The sequence below is a fragment of the Cherax quadricarinatus genome, chromosome 60 (genome assembly GCF_038502225.1).
Source record: "Cherax quadricarinatus isolate ZL_2023a chromosome 60, ASM3850222v1, whole genome shotgun sequence".
NCBI classification, from domain to species: Eukaryota; Metazoa; Arthropoda; class Malacostraca; order Decapoda; family Parastacidae; genus Cherax; species Cherax quadricarinatus.
This window is the reverse complement of record NC_091351.1, coordinates 9,041,306-9,061,435: the sequence shown is the minus strand read 5'-3', so window position 1 is coordinate 9,061,435 and position 20,130 is coordinate 9,041,306.

The window sequence follows — 20,130 nt, the reverse complement described above, 5'->3', positions numbered from 1 at the left end:
GGCCTCGTTTAGGAAGGACTTACACGTGCTGAAAAATATAGAGAGAAGGATAACGAAGTTGATTCCCTGTATTGGAAGCCTTTCCTACGAAAGTAGGCTGAAGGTACTGAACGTGCACTCTCAGGAAAGACGTAGAATTAGAGGAGATATGAGTAAAATGTGCACATGGACAATAGGAATGAATGAGGAGATAATAAAGAATGTAATGATATTATCTTACTAAGACAGAACGAACAGTAATGGATTTAAGTTGGATAAATTTAGATTTAGAAAGTACGTAGGGAAGTACTGGTTTGACAATGAAGATATAACTATGTGGAGCAGACTCACAGGTAACGTGAACAAGACAAGAGCGTTGGAAAGCTTTAAACATAAGTTAGACGAGTATATGAATGGATGTGTGTAAGTTGAACATGACTACCATGGGCCAATAGGCCAGCTGCAGTGTCCATTTATTCTAATGTTATGTTCAAATTTTTCATATCATTTGCTATATCAACTATATTCTTCAACAGTTGACAGTCAACCTCTAATATTTTCTTTATACCAGGTCACTCCTGCAATATTTCCTGCAGGAGTTGTTGAAAAATTCTCATAACATCTATTTTCAGTTTTCCATCCATTGTCGTTGTTGTTGTCTTGGGTGAAGGTGTCCTCATGAGCTGACCAATGGCAATATAAACACAAATGCAGTATAATGTGATCCTTTATTGACTACGTTTCGCCCACACAGTGGGCTTTTTCAAGTCACAAACAGGTTTGTGACTTGAAAAAGCCCACTGTGTGGGCGAAACGTAGTCAATAAAGGATCACATTATACTGCATTTGTGTTTATATTGCCATTGTGTCGGTATTTTATACCATTTATTTCCAGCTGACCAATGTTCTCAGTCATGGAGATAAATGGCATAAAATACCGACACGATGGAAAAAAATTAACAGATATAGTATAATGGGATCATTTATTGATTACGTTTCACCTTTGTCAAGTCACAAACAGATCTACTTGGGTAAAGATTATGTGAGTATATATAGTGTGGAGAGTCACGTGGAGAATGTTGGGTAGTTCGAGACGGACTTGCACGGGACTTAATAATGCCCACTCTGTGGGCGAAACGTAGTCAACAAAGGATCGCATTATACTGTAGTATTTGTGTTTAAGTTCTCAGTCATTATGGCTCCGCTGATGTTGTATCTTGAAATCTGTAGCGTGTGTGTGTGTGTGTGTGTGTGTGTGTGTGTGTGTGTGTGTGTGTGTGTACTCACCTATTTGTACTCACCTATTTGTGGTTGCAGGGGTCGATTCACAGCTCCTGGCCCCGCCTCTTCGCTGATTGCTACTAGGTCCTCTCTCTCCCTGCCCCATGAGCTCTATCATACCTCGCCTTAAAACTATGTATGGTTCCTGCCTCCACTACATCACTTTCTAGGCTATTCCATGGCCTGACTACTCTATGACTGAAGAAATACTTCCTAACATCCCTTTGATTCATCTGAGTCTTCAACTTCCAATTGTGACCTCTTGTGTCTGTGTCCCATCTCTGGAACATCCCGTCTTTGTCCACCTCCTCTATTCCGCGCAGTATTTTATATGTCGTTATCATGTCTCCCCTGACCCTCCTGTCCTCCAGTGTCGTCAGGCCGATTTCCCTCAACCTTTCTTCATAGGACAATCCCCGTAGCTCTGGGACTAGTCTTGTTGCAAACCTTTGCACTTTCTCTAATTTCTTGACTTGCTTGACTAGGTGTGGATTCCAAACTGGTGCTGCATACTCCAGTATGGGCCTGACGTAGATGGTATACAGAGTCTTAAACGAATCCTTACTGAGGTATCGGAACGCTATCCGTAGGTTTGCCAGGCGCCTGTATGCTGCAGCAGTTATCTGATTGATGTGCGCCTCAGGAGATATGCTCGGTGTTATACTCACCCCCAGATCTTTTTCCTTGAGTGAGGTTTGCAGTCTTTGGCCATCTAAACTATATTGTGTCTGCGATCTTCTTTGCCCTTCCCCAATCTTTATGACTTTGCATTTGGCAGGGTTAAATTCAAGGAGCCAGTTGCTGGACCAGGCTTGTAGCCTGTCCAGGTCTCTTTGTAGTCCTGCCTGATCCTCGTCCGATTTGATTCTTTTCATTAACTTCACATCATCTGCAAACAAGGACACTTCTGAGTCTATCCCTTCCTTTATGTCGTTCACATATACCAAGAACAGCACAGGTCCTAGGACTGACCCCTGTGGAACCCCGCTTGTCACAGGCGCCCATTCTGACACCTCGTCGCGTACCATGACTCGTTGTTGCCTCCCTGTCAGATATTCTCTGATCCATTGCAGTGCCTTTCCTGTTATGTGTGCCTGATCCTCTAGCTTTTGCAGTAACCTCTTGTGAGGAACTGTGTCGAAGGCCTTCTTGCAGTCCAAAAATATGCAGTCGATCCACCCCTCTCTCTCTTATCTTACTTCTGTCACCTTGTCATAAAACTCTAGTAGGTTTGTGACACAGGATTTTCCTTCCCTGAAACCGTGCTGGTTGTCAATTATACACTTGTTTCTTTCCAGGTGCCCCACCACTCTCCTCCTGATGATCTTCTCCATGACCTTGCATACTATACACGTTAGTGATACAGGTCTGTAGTTTAGTGCCTCATGTCTGTCTCCCTTTTTAAAAATTGGGACTACATTTGCCATTTTCCATACCTCAGGGAGTTGCCCAGTTTCAAATGATGTGTTGAAGATCTTTGTTAATGGCTCACACAATATTTCTGCTCCCTCTTTAAGGACCCATGGAGAGATGTTGTCTGGTCCCACCGCCTTTGAGGTGTCAAGTTCGCATAGCAGCTTCTTCACCTCCTCCTTGGTTATATGTACCTCATCCAGCACTTGCTGGTGTGCCCCCCTGTTCTGATTTCTTGGAGTCCTACTGGTTTCCACTGTAAATACCTCTTTAAATCTTGTGTTGAGCTCCTGACAAACCTCTCGGTCGTTTCTTGTGAATTCCCCATCACCCTTCCTCAGTCTGATTACCTGGTCCTTGACTGTTGTTTTCCTCCTGATGTGGCTGTACAACAGCTTCGGGTCAGTCTTTACTTTTGATGCTATGTCATTTTCATATTGTCTCTGAGCCTCCCTTCTTATCTGTGCATATTCGTTTCTGGCTCTTCGGCTGATTTCTTTATTTTCCTGAGTTCTCTGTCTTCTGTACCTTTTCCATTCTCTAGTACACCTAGTTTTTGCCTCCCTACACCTTTGGGTGAACCAAGGACTCGTTCTGTTCTTCCCATTATTTCTGTTTCCCTTGGGAACAAACCTCTCCTCTGCCTCCTTGCATTTTGTTGCTACATAGTCCATCATTTCTTGTACTGGTTTTCCTGTCAGTTCCCTCTCCCACTGAATGTCTTGAAGGAAGTTCCTCATGCCTGAGTAGTTCCCCCTTTTGTAGTTTGGTTTTTCCCAGCCTATTCCTGCTACTCTCTCCACTTGGAGCTCAACTATGTAGTCGAAGCACAGAACCACATGATCACTAGCTCCCTGGGGCCTTTCATACATGATACCTTCGATGTCCGAACTACTCATGGTGAATACAAGGTCCAACCTTGCTGGTTCATCCTCTCCTCTCTCTCTGGCAGTGTTTCTAACATGTTGATGCATGAGGTTTTCCAGTACCACATCCATCATCTTGGCTCTCCATGTTTCGGGACCCCCATGGGGCTCCAGGTTTTCCCAGTCAATCTCCTTGTGATTGAAATCACCCATAACTAGTAACTTTGCTCCCCCCATGTGTGCTCTCCTGGCCACCTCGGCTAGTGTGTCGATCATTGCTCTGTTGCTCTCATCGTATTCTTCTCTTGGCCTCCTGCAGTTCTGTGGTGGGTTGTACATTACTGCAATTATCACCTTATGTCCCTCAGACTGGATTGTTCCTACTGTGTGTGTGTGTGTGTGTGTGTGTGTGTGTGTGTGTGTGTGTGTGTGTGTGTGTGTGTGTGTGTGTGTGTGTGTGTGTGTGTAGGGGAAGACGCTTCCGCCTACCTAGAACTAAACTACCTCGGTGTTTCTAAAGATTTACGTGGCATCTTAAGAAAAATATTTGTATATATACTTTGTCAAGGATAACAGCGCTCCAGTGAGGCAAAGTCGTGTTAATTGGCTGAAATCGGTGGTAGTGGTGGTGAGGCTGGTGATGGGAGAAGAGATGGTGGTGAGGTTGGTGATGGAAGGAGAGATGGTGGTGAGGCTGGTGATTGGAGAAGAGATGGTGGTGATTGTGAGAGCGACGAGGAGGGATTGGCAAAGGTTTCGACTGTGGCAGGTGTAGTGATTATAATGGTGGTCGTCAAGTTGATGCCACTGGTTGTGATGGTAGTGGTGACTAATGGTGGTTATCGTGATGGTTGTGGAGATTGCAATGGTCCACCAGGTGGTCGTGGTCGTGGTGGGGATACCCAGATGATGATAGTAGTGAGGGTGAAGCAACAGCGAGATTGCGAAGAAAACGCCATCAACTGGAAGACTCACAGTGCCCTTATCATAGGGCTGCCCCTGACATAGGACTGTAAACGGTACATCACTTGTACAAACTCTGACACCTTCAGGAGCCACTGCCGGGGCCACCACGTGGAGAAGAGCCGGGGCAACACCAGGGAGCAACACCTGGTACTGCATATGCTGCTACTGAAACAGCATTGTCTTCTCCCCTTTTCCTAACTCTCCTCTATCTCTATACACGGCCCAAGAGCCGAGATCCAACCCCCCGCAGCTGCAGCTAGATGTGTACACGTACCTCTGTTAATGCTTCCTGTAACTCACATACCCACTCACTCTAAATCAACTTCATAATCTCGTCTGAACTCCCTGCATCAACTAACCTCCAAAATCCCACCCAGTGACACCCACTCCTACTCATTTCTCCCACAAAGCAAAGCCGCCCTTACCTCCCCTTCATGGAAAATTCTGAACACTACAGGACAACGAGCCGATTTCGGGAACCAGGGTAATTACTACTACTGCGACTACCACTACTACTACTACTACTACTACTACTACCACCACTAACCCGTGCCTCGGGTATGACCTACTTCCACTGGGGATTCCCTCCTCCCAGTGACTATGCCCTCCATCTTCCGCCAGTATAAAAGCAGCAGCATTCTTGCCTGTGGTCCAGAATTTTCACGACTACGGTGCTCTTAACACCAACTTTAAAGCTGAGAGACTGATTACCTCATCTTATGTATATAGTACTATCTTCATTTCATGTCCTAGAATTTGTATTGATAAAGCCACTAGTTGGCGAAACGTCTACAATGAAGATTCCCAGATGTTGCACATGTGTCTAAATTTTTCAGGGTAATTTATGACAACATTGAGTCTGGTACACAAATACAGTTTGTGTACCAGCAGCAAACTATTATTATTATTATTATTATTATTATTAGTAGTAGTAGTAGTAGTAGTAATAGTAGTAACTGTATTCTTATTACTCTTATTGCTGTTTCTGATGATGTAGTTTCTTGCCTTCCTTCTGTATAAACGCTTCCAGGCCGTCACCCAGGAAGGTCTCACGAAACAAGGAGCGAGGAACGGCCACGCAACACGATTCACACACAAATTATCTGAACATTTCTTGGTAGGTGGTTTGAGGAAACTTTCTTAACCTACTGCTAATGCCCGTCTAGAGTAAAAAATCACAATACTATGGCTGGAGGAAGTCTGAGAAAAACTTCCGAAAGGAAATATAGACTATGTTTTGGTCCGTCCTAGACGAACCGCTGTCACCCTCCTGGTTCAGGACGGAGCGAAATATTTGTCTTACAATGCGTGTTGTTTTAATGTGAAAAAATCCGTTTAGTTAGCATGCTGTCCTGGCACAGTAGTAGATACAGCCTGATTAGCATCTCAGCGCCCCATTCCCTATGCGAAGCTTGTTAGCAGGGCTGATAAAGGAGCCAATCAGCGTCGACTACGCCAGTGAGACGTCGCCCGCTCCACCAACCAGCGGACACACGGAAGGTCCACCCGTTGTCTCCGATACACGTGTTATTATGGATCTAAATGGCGTACTGCCAGCTAGCGTGAAGAAAAGACACGGTGCACACCAAGACTGAACCGGGATATATTTTCCCCCCCTATGAAGATTTTAACACACACACACACACACACACACACACACACACACACACACACACACACACACACACACACACACACACACACACACACACACACACACATATATATATATATATATATATATATATATATATATATATATATATATATATATATATATATTATACATACATACATTTACATACATACAGTGGAACCTCAAAAATCGAACTGCTCCCAACACAACCAATTATGTAAGTGTATTTTTGTAAGTGCTTTTATAAGTGTATTTTTAAGGGTCTGAAATGGACTAATCTAATTTACATTATTCCTGATGGGAATAAATTCATTCGGTAAAGGCACTCGAACAGACTTCTGGGCCGAAGAAAGTTCGATGTTTGAAGTTCCACTGTATATATGAAACCACGAAACAAGTGGTTTTGAATCATTTACCAAACTGCGGCATGCCAGGGTTTGACCCCATGACACATGAGACAACACAACGTACATGTCATCCTATCCACTCAGCCATCGGTCCTACAAAGATCACGCACCCAGCTGAGCGGATAAGGTGACATGTACGTTGTTGTCTCATGAGGCGGGACAATGTGTCGTGGGGTTGAACCCTGGCCTGCTGCAGTTTGGTAAATAATTCAAAACCACTTATTTCATGGTTTGATTGCTATATAGACTGCTTGTGGAGGCGGATATATATATATATATAGATATATATATATATATATATATATATATATATATATATATATATATATATATATATGTATATATATATATATATATGTTTTCACAATAAAATTTTGTTCTAGAACGTGGATCTTCTGTTCATTATCGTAGGCAGTTTGCTATTACCATTCATTGCCATTATATCGGAGACAATATTGAACAGTTTGTTTCATGTGTCCAAGAAATGCCAGAGGAGAATCCTGAGAGATACCGAGATCCCTCACTGATCCCAGGGGCTGCAAACTGACTCTACACGATCTAAGGCACCAAAATCTCTTAGCTGTACTCCCCTGAGGTTAGGTTTGGCCGCCAAAGTGGGTAGTTTATTGTGGACTCCATATCCATCCTGTGGACGGTAGCCCAGGAGCATATGGATGCACAATAGGCCTAGGAACTACGCCCATCTTCTGACAATCAAAATCTTTGTCTTACCCCTCATTTAGTTTCAGTTTTCTACATGCCATCCATGTAAGAAATATCCGGCAAATAAGAGCTAAATAGTATTTGGCATCGTCTACATTTAAAAACTATATGTAGACGTGTGTATCCTCAGCATAAAAACGCTAATCAACCCTATGAGCATCCAATAGTAAACAATAATGGTCTAAGAACACAGCCCTGAGCAACGCCACAGGACAATGGTGAAGGCTCATAAACAGAATCATTGACTACTGCTTGATATGACCTACCAGAGAGATACGAGTTGAGAATCGACAACGCAGTATCCCTAAGGAGACAGCCGAGACGATCCTTTTTTGTAATCCACGAGCATTGGTATCAAACAAAACAGAGAAGTCTTGATTAAGAGATACAATTAACACGGCACATACATATCGGTTGGTTAATTAGACTTAAAGCTAATCGCCACACAAAGGTCATTAAGGCTGCATATCACCTGTTCACAACCATTCAACAATACTTTAATCTCAAGTATGGGCTCAGTGCGATTACAGTATACTCTGAGTGTGTCTATTGAGATATAAAGTATAAAAGAAAGGCACAATACGTACCGTGACTGGAACAATATACTGGCTCCCTTACCTTCGTGTGTTAGTGTGTTAGTTAATGATCTAAGTCGGACCGAAAAGTCGTAATAAGTTTCTTTCTCCTATGTGCGCGTTAATTATGTACCGACATATGTACCACTCCACTGTTGCTCACAGTGTACACGGATAATAAGAGAGACATACTCATCAGAATATATACAAAGTCTATAAATTCACGTGTCGTTATATCTGAAAACTGCAGGGTGATGCAGGAGAGGAGTGCAGGTAGAGAGAAGCCCCTCATCAGTGGATAAGAAACCTGATTAAAAACTTACGTTTTGCACATACTCTTTGTAACCAGCTTCCACAACACTGTTTATCGTACCATTATACAGAAATTAGAAACGAAAAATAAATCATCTTACATCCTTATCATTCGTATTCATCCACGATCTTGCTTCACAGGTGGGGCAACCACGCAAAGGATTTGGTTTACAGTTTAAATTTCACTCTCTCCAGCGTCGAGCTAGTTTATATAGGTACATTTTACACAGGTACAGTTAAGCAACTTTTGCGTAATTACAGTTGTCTTGCATAGTAACATATTGTATGTGAAAATTACGTAGGATAACTCATAAAGACAGGTAACGTAACTTACTTCGGACACAAAGGCGCAATACCGTGACTGGAACAACATGCTAGCTCCCTTACCTTCGTGTGTTCGTCAGACTAGTTAATGGTCCACGTTGGACCGAAACCTCATCATAAATTTTCTTCCTCCTATGTGCGGGTTGTGTCACTTATTTCCCTTCAGGAAGAAAAAAACTAGATTATTAACCTCAAATAGTTACCCAGTCACTGTGGCTTATTTCCATTAAAACCTGTGCCATGCTAAGAATATGTTATAATTTATTTGGTGTATGTCACATATCCATATAGGTATTCCCTTAAGACCACTGAACCAGGTGCTAAGAGTATGATGAGTAGGGCCCCCCCCCCTTATGCTAGCACCTTAGTTCAACCAGCTAATCACAAGGAAACCAACCAAAGTTGTGAAGCGATGTGGGACACTTGTGAATCAACACTGGTAGATTTACTGTACATATCCTCTGTATATATTGTTCATACATTGCTTGTTCTTTGGCGAAGGGTATATAAGTATTTACTCTTTATTCTGCTTTTTGCTCGTCCCTCGTTTCTACTTTGGTTATCGTGCTACAACCAGGTGCGCAGGCCATTAGACTATACCTGGGTTCCTAATAATGCTCATTTCCTTAGCTCACCCCCACAGGATGCGACCCACAGCCATCGCCTAACTCCCAGATATCCATTATGGTCAGTTGGATATTTGAAGATGTTTCCAAAGAGTACGTTGTCTGTCTGGACGTTTCCAGCATCTGGGTCTCTTTATTCTGGATATGTTTTGCCTCACAGTGGCGAAACATTTGTTGGAGGAGGGTAATGAGGAAGGGTAGTGTTGTTGGAGAAGGGTAGTGAGGAGAGATAGTGTTGTTGGAGGAGGGTAGTGAGGAGAGATAGTGTTGTTGGAGGAGGGTAGTGAGGAGAGATAGTGTTGTTGGAGAAGGGTAGAGAGGAAGGATAGTGTTGTTGGAGGAGGGGAGTGAGGAAGGATAGTGTTGTTGGAGAAGCGTACTGAGGAAGGATAGTGTTGTTGGAGAAGGGTAGTGAGGAAGGACAGTGTTGTTGGAGAAGGGTAGTGAGGAGAGATAGTGTTGTTGGAGGAGGGTAGTTAGGAAGGATAGTGTTGTTGGAGGAGGGTAGTGAGGAAGGATAGTGTTGTTGGAGGAGGGTAGTGAGGAAGGATACTGTTGTTAGGGGAGGGTAGTGAGGAGAGATAGTGTTGTTGGAGGAGGGTAGTGAGGAAGGATAATGTTGTTGGAGGAAGGTGATAAGGAAGGATATTGTTACTGGAGGAGTATAGTGATGAAGGATAGTGATACTGAAGGAGTATAGTGAGGAAGGAGATTATAAGGGAGGAGAGTAGTAAGGAAGGATAGTGTTGCTAGAAGGATAGTGTTGCTAGAAGGATAGTGTTGCTAGAAGAATAATGTTGCTAGAAGGATAGTGTTGCTAGAAGAATAGTGTTGCTAGAAGAATAGTGTTGCTAGAAGAATAGTGTTGCTAGAAGGATAGTGTTGCTAGAAGGATAGTGTTGCTAGAAGGATAGTGTTGCTAGAAGGATAGTGTTGCTAGAAGGATAGTGTTGCTAGAAGGATAGTGTTGCTAGAAGGATAGTGTTGCTAGAAGAATAGTGTTGATAGAAGAATAGTGCTGCTAGAAGGATAGTGTTGCTAGAAGGATAGTGTTGCTAGAAGAATAGTGTTGCTAGAAGGATAGTGTTGCTAGAAGGATAGTGTTGCTATAAGGATAGTGTTGCTAGAATGATAGTGTTGCTAGAAGGATAGTGTTGCTAGAAGGGTAGTGTTGCTATAAGGATAGTGTTGCTAGAAGGATAGTGTTGCTAGAAGAATAGTGTTGCTAGAAGAATAGTGTTGCTAGAAGAATAGTGTTGCTAGAAGGATAGTGTTGCTAGAAGGATAGTGTTGCTAGAAGGATAGTGTTGCTAGAAGGATAGTGTTGCTAGAAGAATAGTGTTGCTAGAAGGATAATGTTGCTAGAAGGATAGTGTTGCTAGAAGGATAGTGTTGCTAGAAGGATAGTGTTGCTAGAAGAATAGTGTTGCTAGAAGGATAGTGTTGCTAGAAGGATAGTGTTGCTAGAAGAATAGTGTTGCTAGAAGGATAGTGTTGCTAGAAGGATAGTGTTGCTAGAAAGATAGTGTTACTAGAAGGATAGTGTTGCTAGAAGGAAAGAGTAGATTAAGCTCAGCATTGGGAAGTAAGGGAAGTTCGTGTAGAAGGATCCTACAAGATCCTACAACACAAACAATCCCCAAAATACTAACGACCTCACTCAGACTCACGTAACTTCACGAGAGAGAGAGAGAGAGAGAGAGAGAGAGAGAGAGAGAGAGAGAGAGAGAGAGAGAGAGAGAGAGAGAGAGAGAGAGAGAGAGAGAGAGAGAGAGACAGACAGACAGACAGAGACGGACAGAGTGAGAACGAAAGTTACTCCACAATAGACTGTTTTGAAATGAGACACATAAAACAATAAGAAATTTCTCAGATAGTTTCGTTCTAACAAGATACCCTTTTCACCTGAAGGAGAGATAATGTCGTCTTAAGTTGTGTCAGAGATTACTCTGGAGTTGTAATGAACGAAAACACACACGTACACCACACACACACACACACACACACACACACACACACACACACACACACACACACACACACACACACACACACACTGGGAGAGAGTGACCTAGTAGCGACTAGCGAAGAAGCGGGGCCAGGAGCTGTGAATTGACCCATGCAACCACAGGTAGGTAAGTACACAGACACACACTCCACGGGATAATCTTCTCATGGGGGGATCATCAACCCCTGCTGTTTTATTTCCATATTTTGAACATTAGACCCAAGGACTACCCTCAGTCACCACCCTCCTTCACCACCCACCCTCCTTCACCATCACCCTCCTTCACCACTCACCCTCCTTCACCATCACCCTCCTTCACCACCCACCCTCCTTCACCACCCACACTCCTTCACCATCACCCTCCTTCACCACTCACCCTCCTTCACCATCACCCTCCTTCACCACCCACCCTCCTTCACCACCCACCCTCCTTCACCATCACCCTCCTTCACCACTCACCCTCCTTCACCATCACCCTCCTTCACCATCACCCTCCTTCACCATCACCCTCCTTCACCACTCACCCTCCTTCACCATCACCCTCCTTCACCACCCACCCTCCTTCACCACCCACCCTCCTTCACCACCACCCTCCTTCACCATCACCCTCCTTCACCACCCACCCTCCTTCACCACCCACCCTCCTTCACCACCCACCCTCCTTCACCATCACCCTCCTTCACCACCCACCCTCCTGCACCACCCACCCTCCTTCACCATCACCCTCCTTCACCACCCACCCTCCTTCACCACCCACCCTCCTTAACAATCACCCTCCTTCACCATCACCCTCCTTCACCACTCACCCTCCTTCACCACCCACCCTCCTTCACCATCACCCTCCTTCACCACCACCCTCCTTCACCATCACCCTCCTTCACCACCCACCCTCCTTCACCACCCCCCCTCCGTCCCCAACACCCCTCCTTCACCACCACCCTCCTTCACCATCACCCTCCTTCACCACCCACCCTCCTTCACCACCACCCTCCTTCACCACCCACCCTCCTTCACCATCACCATCCTTCACCACCCACCCTCCTTCACCAACCACCCTCCTTCACCATCACCCTCCTTCACCACCCACCCTCCTTCACCACCCACCCTCCTTCACCATCACCCTCCTTCACCACCCACCCTCCTTCACCACCCACCCTCCTTCACCACCCACCCTCCTTCACCACCACCCTCCTTCACCACCCACCCTCCTTCACCATCACCCTCCTTCGCCACCCACCCTCCTTCACCACCCACCCTCCTTCACCATCACCCTCCTTCACCCCCCCCCCACCTTCACCACCCACCCTCCTTCACCATCACCCTCCTTCACCACCCACCCTCCTTCACCACCCACCCTCCTTCACCATCACCCTCCTTCACCACCCACCCTCCTTCACCACCCACCCTCCTTCACCACCACCCTCCTTCACCATCACCCTCCTTCACCACCACCCTCCTTCACCATCACCCTCCTTCACCACCCACCCACCTTCACCACCCACCCACCTTCACCACCCACCCTCCTTCACCACCACCCACCTTCACCCCCCACCCTCCATCACCAACACCCTCCTTCACCACCCACCCTCCTTCACCACCCACCCTCCTTCACCATCACCCTCCTTCACCACCCACCCTCCTTCACCACCCACCCTCCTTCACCATCACCCTCCTTCACCACCCACCCTCCTTCACCTCCCACCCTCCTTCACCACCCACCCTCCTTCACCACCACCCTCCTTCACCACCCACCCTCCTTCACCATCACCCTCCTTCACCACCCACCCTCCTTCACCACCCACCCTCCTTCACCATCACCCTCCTTCACCAACCACCCTCCTTCACCACCCACCCTCCTTCACCATCACCCTCCTTCACAACCCACCATCCTTCACCACCCACCCTCCTTCACCATCACCCTCCTTCACCACCCACCCTCCTTCACCACCCACCCTCCTTCACCACCACCCTCCTTCACCATCACCCTCCTTCACCACCACCCTCCTTCACCATCACCCTCCTTCACCATCACCCTCCTTCACCACCACCCTCCTTCACCACCACCCTCCTTCACCATCACCCTCCTTCACCACCACCCTCCTTCACCATCACCCTCCTTCACCATCACCCTCCTTCACCACCACCCTCCTTCACCACCACCCTCCTTCACCATCACCCTCCTTCACCACCACCCTCCTTCACCATCACCCTCCTTCACCACCACCCTCCTTCACCACCACCCTCCTTCACCATCACCCTCCTTCACCACCACCCTCCTTCACCACCACCCTCCTTCACCACCACCCTCCTTCACCACCACCCTCCTTCACCATCACCCTCCTTCACCACCACCCTCCTTCACCACCACCCTCCTTCACCATCACCCTCCTTCACCACCACCCTCCTTCATCACCACCCTCCTTCACCATCACCCTCCTTCACCACCACCCTCCTTCACCACCCACCCTCCTTGACCCCCCACCCTCCTTCACCATCACCCTCCTTCACCACCACCCTCCTTCACCATCACCCTCCTTCACCACCACCCTCCTTCACCACCACCCTCCTTCACCATCACCCTCCTTCACCACCCACCCTCCTTCACCACCCACCCTCCTTCACCATCACCCTCCTTCACCACCCACCCTCCTTCACCATCACCCTCCTTCACCACCACCCTCCTTCACCATCACCCTCCTTCACCACCACCCTCCTTCACCACCACCCTCCTTCACCACCCACCCTCCTTCACCACCCACCCTCCTTCACCACCCACCCTCCTTCTCCACCACCCTCCTTCTCCACCACCCTCCTTCTCCACCACCCTCCTTCTCCACCACCCTCCTTCTCCACCACCCTCCTTCTCCACCACCCTCCTTCTCCACCACCCTCCTTCTCCACCACCCTCCTTCTCCACCACCCTCCTTCACCACCCACCCTCCTTCACCACCCACCCTCCTTCACCACCACCCTCCTTCATCATCCACCCTCCTTCACCACCCACCCTCCTTCACCACCACCCTCCTTCACCATCCACCCTCCTTCACCACCCACCCTCCTTCACCACCCACCCTCCTTCACCATCACCCTCCTTCACCACCCACCCTCCTTCACCACCCACCCTCCTTCACCACCACCCTCCTTCACCATCCACCTTCCTTCACCACCCACCCTCCTTCACCACCCACCCTCCTTCACCACTCACCCTCCTTCACCACCACCCTCCTTCACCACCACCCACCATCACCACCCACCCTCCTTCACCACCCACCCTCCTTCACCACCCACCCTCCTTCACCACTCACCCTCCTTCACCACCACCCTCCTTCACCACCACCCTCCTTCACCACCCACCCTCCTTCACCACCCACCCTCCTTCACCACCCACCCTCCTTCACCACCACCCTCCTTCACCATCCACCCTCCTTCACCACCCACCCTCCTTCACCACCCACCCTCCTTCACCACTCACCCTCCTTCACCACCACCCTCCTTCACCACCCACCTCCTTCACCACCACCCTCCTTCACCATCCACCCTCCTTCACCACTCACCCTCCTTCACCACCCACCCTCCTTCACCATCACCCTCCTTCACCATCACCCTCCTTCACCACCCACCCTCCTTCACCATCACCCTCCTTCACCATCACCCTCCTTCACCATCACCCTCCTTCACCATCACCCTCCTTCACCACCCACCCTCCTTCACCATCACCCTCCTTCACCATCACCCTCCTTCACCATCACCCTCCTTCACCACCCACCCTCCTTCACCATCACCCTCCTTCACCATCACCCTCCTTCACCATCACCCTCCTTCACCATCACCCTCCTTCACCACCCACCCCCTTCCATCACCCTCCTTCACCACTCACCCTCCTTCACCATCACCCTCCTTCACCATCACCCTCCTTCACCATCACCCTCCTTCACCACCCACCCTCCTTCACCACTCACCCTCCTTCACCATCACCCTCCTTCACCATCACCCTCCTTCACCATCACCCTCCTTCACCACCCACCCTCCTTCACCACTCACCCTCCTTCACCATCACCCTCCTTCACCATCACCCTCCTTCACCATCACCCTCCATCACCATCACCCTCCTTCACCATCACCCTCCTTCACCACTCACCCTCCTTCACCATCACCCTCCTTCACCATCACCCTCCTTCACCACCCACCCTCCTTCACCACTCACCCTCCTTCACCACTCACCCTCCTTCACCACTCACCCTCCTTCACACTCACCCTCCTTCACCACTCACCCTCCTTCACCACTCACCCTCCTTCACCACTCACCCTCCTTCACCACTCACCCTCCTTCACCACCCACCCTCCTTCACCATCACCCTCCTTCACCATCACCCTCCTTCTGCACCCACCCTCCTTCACCACTCACCCTCCTTCACCACTCACCCTCCTTCACCACTCACCCTCCTTCACCACTCACCCTCCTTCACCACTCACCCTCCTTCACCACTCACCCTCCTTCACCACTCACTCTCCTTCACCACCATCACCCTCCTTCACCACTCACCCTCCTTCACCACTCACCCTCCTTCACCATCACCCTCCTTCACCATCCACCCTCCTTCACCACTCACCCTCCTTCACCATCACCCTCCTTCACCACTCACCCTCCTTCACCACTCACCCTCCTTCACCACACACCCTCCTTCACCATCACCTTCCTTCACCACTCACCCTCCTTCACCACTCACCCTCCTTCACCACCCACCCTCCTTCACCATCACCCTCCTTCACCACTCACCCTCCTTCACCATCACCCTCCTTCACCACCCACCCTCCTTCACCACCCACCCTCCTACACCACCCACCCTCCTTCACCATCACCCTCCTTCACCACTCACCCTCCTTCACCACCCACCCTCCTTCACCACCCACCCTCCTTCACAATCACCCTCCTTCACCACCCACCCTCCTTCACCACCCACCCTCCTTCACCATCACCCTCCTTCACCATCACCCTCCTTCACCACTTACCCACCTTCACCACTCACCCTCCTTCACCACTCACCCTCCTTCACCACCCACCCTCCTTCACCATCACCCTCCTTCACCACTCACCCTCCTTCACCATCACCCTCCTTCACCACCCACCCTCCTTCACCATCACCCTCCTTCACCACTCACCCTCCTTCACCATCACCCTACTTCACCACTCACCCTCCTTCACCACCCACCCTCCTTCACCATCACCCTCCTTCACCACTCACCCTCCTTCACCACTCACCCTCCTTCACCACCCACCCTCCTTCACCACTCACCCTCCTTCACCACTCACCCTCCTCCACCACCCACCCTCCTTCACCATCACCCTCCTTCACCACTCACCCTCCTTCACCACTCACCCTCCTTCACCACCCACCCTCCTTCACCACCCACCCTCCTTCACCACTCACCCTCCTTCACCACTCACCCTCCTTCACCACCCACCCTCCTTCACTATCACCATCCTTCACCACTCACCCTCCTTGACCAAACACCCTCCTTCACCACTCACCCTCCTTCACCACCCACCCTCCTTCACCATCACCCTCCTTCACCACTCACCCTCCTTCACCACTCACCCGCCTTCACCACTCACCCTCCTTCACCACTCACCCTCCTTCACCACTCACCCTCCTTCACCACTCACCCTCCTTCACCACTCACCCTCCTTCACCACTCACCCTCCTTCACCATTCACCCTCCTTCACCACTCACCCTCCTTCACCACCCACCCTCCTTAACCATCACCCTCCTTCACCACTCACCCTCCTTCACCACCCACCCTCCTTCACCACTCACCCTCCTTCACCACTCACCCTCCTTCACCACTCACCCTCCTTCACCACCCACCCTCCTTCACCATCACCCTACTTCACCACTCACCCTCCTTCACCACCCACCCTCCTTCACCATCACCCTCCTTCACCACTCACCCTCCTTCACCACTCACCCTACTTCACCACCCACCCTCCTTCACCACTCACCCTCCTTCACCACTCACCCTCCTTCCCCACCCACCCTCCTTCACCATCACCTTCCTTCACCACTCACCCTCCTTCACCACTCACCCTCCTTCACCACTCACCCTCCTTCACCCCTCACCCTCCTTCACCACTCACCCTCCTTCACCACTCACCCTCCTTCACCACTCACCCTCCTTCACCTCTCACCCTCCTTCACCACTCACCCTCCTTCACCACCCACCCTCCTTCACCATCACTCTCCTTCACCACTCACCCTCCTTCACCACCCACCCTCCTTCACCACTCACCCTCCTTCACCACTCACCCTCCTTCACCACCCACCCTCCTTCACCATCACCCTCCTTCACCACTCACCCTCCTTCACCACTCACCCTTCTTCACCACCCACCCTCCTTCAACACTCACCCTCCTTCACCATCACCCTCCTTCACCACCCACCCTCCTTCACCACTCACCCTCCTTCACCACTCACCCTCCTTCACCACCCACCCTCCTTCACCATCACCTTCCTTCACCACTCACCCTCCTTCACCACTCACCCTCCTTCACCACTCACCCTTCTTCACCACCCACCCTCCTTCAACACTCACCCTCCTTCACCATCACCCTCCTTCACCACCCACCCTCCTTCACCACCCACCCTCCTTCACCACTCACCCTCCTTCACCACTCACCCTCCTTCACCACTCACCCTCCTTCACCACCCACTCTCCTTCACCACCCACCCTCCTTCACAATCACCCTCCTTCACCACACACCCTCCTTCACCACCCACCCTCCTTCACCATCACCCTCCTTCACCATCACCCTCCTTCACCACTTACCCTCCTTCACCACTCACCCTCCTTCACCACTCACCCTCCTTCACCACCCACCCTCCTACACCCTCACCCTCCTTCACCACTCACCCTCCTTCACCATCACCCACCTACACCACCCACCCTCCTTCACCATCACCCTCCTTCACCACTCACCCTCCTTCACCATCACCCTACTTCACCACTCACCCTCCTTCACCACCCACCCTCCTTCACCATCACCCTCCTTCACCACTCACCCTCCTTCACCACTCACCCTCCTTCACCACTCACCCTCCTTTACCACCCACCCTCCTTCACCATCACCCTCCTTCACCACTCACCCTCCTTCACCACTCACCCTCCTTCACCACCCACCCTCCTTCACCACCCACCCTCCTTCACCACTCACCCTCCTTCACCACTCACCCTCCTTCACCACCCACCCTCCTTCACTATCACCCTCCTTCACCACTCACCCTCCTTCACCAAGCACCCTCCTTCACCACTCACCCTCCTTCACCACCCACCCTCCTTCACCATCACACTCCTTCACCACTCACCCTCCTTCACCACTCACCCGCCTTCACCACTCACCCTCCTTCACCACTCACCCTCCTTCACCACTCACCCTCCTTCACCACTCACCCTCCTTCACCACTCACCCTCCTTCACCACTCACCCTCCTTCACCATTCACCCTCCTTCACCACTCACCCTCCTTCACCACCCACCCTCCTTCACCATCACCCTCCTTCACCACTCACCCTCCTTCACCACACTCACCCTCCTTCACCACTCACCCTCCTTCACCACTCACCCTCCTTCACCACCCACCCTCCTTCACCATCACCCTACTTCACCACTCACCCTCCTTCACCACCACCCTCCTTCACCATCACCCTCCTTCACCACTCACCCTCCTTCACCACTCACCCTACTTCACCACCCACCCTCCTTCACCACTCACCCTCCTTCACCACTCACCCTCCTTCCCACCCACCCTCCTTCACCATCACCTTCCTTCACCACTCACCCTCCTTCACCACTCACCCTCCTTCACCACTCACCCTCCTTCACCCCTCACCCTCCTTCACCACTCACCCTCCTTCACCACTCACCCTCATTCACCACTCACCCTCCTTCACCACTCACCCTCCTTCACCACTCACCCTCCTTCACCACCCACCCTCCTTCACCATCACTCTCCTTCACCACTCACCCTCCTTCACCACCTCACTTCACCACTCACCCTCCTTCACCACTCACCCTCCTTCACCACCCACCCTCCTTCATCACCCTCCTTCACCACTCACCCTCCTTCACTCACCCTTCTTCACCACCCACCCTCCTTCAACACTCACCCTCCTTCACCATCACCCTACTTCACCACCCACCCTCCTTCACCACTCACCCTCCTTCACCACTCACCCTCCTTCACCACTCACCCTACTTCACCACTCACCCTCCTTCACCATCACCCTCCTTCACCACCCACCCTCCTTCACCACTCACCCTCCTTCACCATCACCTTCCTTCACCACCCACCCTCCTTCACCATCACCTTCCTTCACCACCCACCCTCCTTCACCAATACCCTTCTTCAACACACACCCTCCTTCACCACCCACCCTCCTTCACCATCACCCTCCTTCACCACCCACCCTCCTTCACCATCACCCTCCTTCACCACTCACCCTCCTTCACCACTCACCCTCCTTCACCACCCACCCTCCTTCACCACTCACCCTCCTTCACCACCCACCCTCCTTCACCATTACCCTCCTTCACCATCACCATCCTTCACCACTCACGCTCCTTCACCACTCACGCTCCTTCACCACTCACCTTCCTTCACCACTCACTCTCCTTCACCACTCACCCTCCTTCACCACTCACCCTCCTTCACCACTCACCCTCCTTCAAGACTCACCCTCCTTCACCACTCACCCTCCTTCACCACTCACCCTATTTCACCACTCACCCTCCTTCACCACTCACCCTCCTTCACCACTCACCCTCCTTCACCACCCACCCTCCTTCACCATCACCCTCCTTCATCACTCACCCTCCTTCACCACTCACTCTCCTTCACCACTCACCCTCCTTCACCACTCTCCCTCCTTCACCACCCACCCTCCATCACCACTCACCCTCCTTCACCACTCACCCTCCTTCACCACCCACCCTCCTTCACCACTCACCCTCCTTCACCA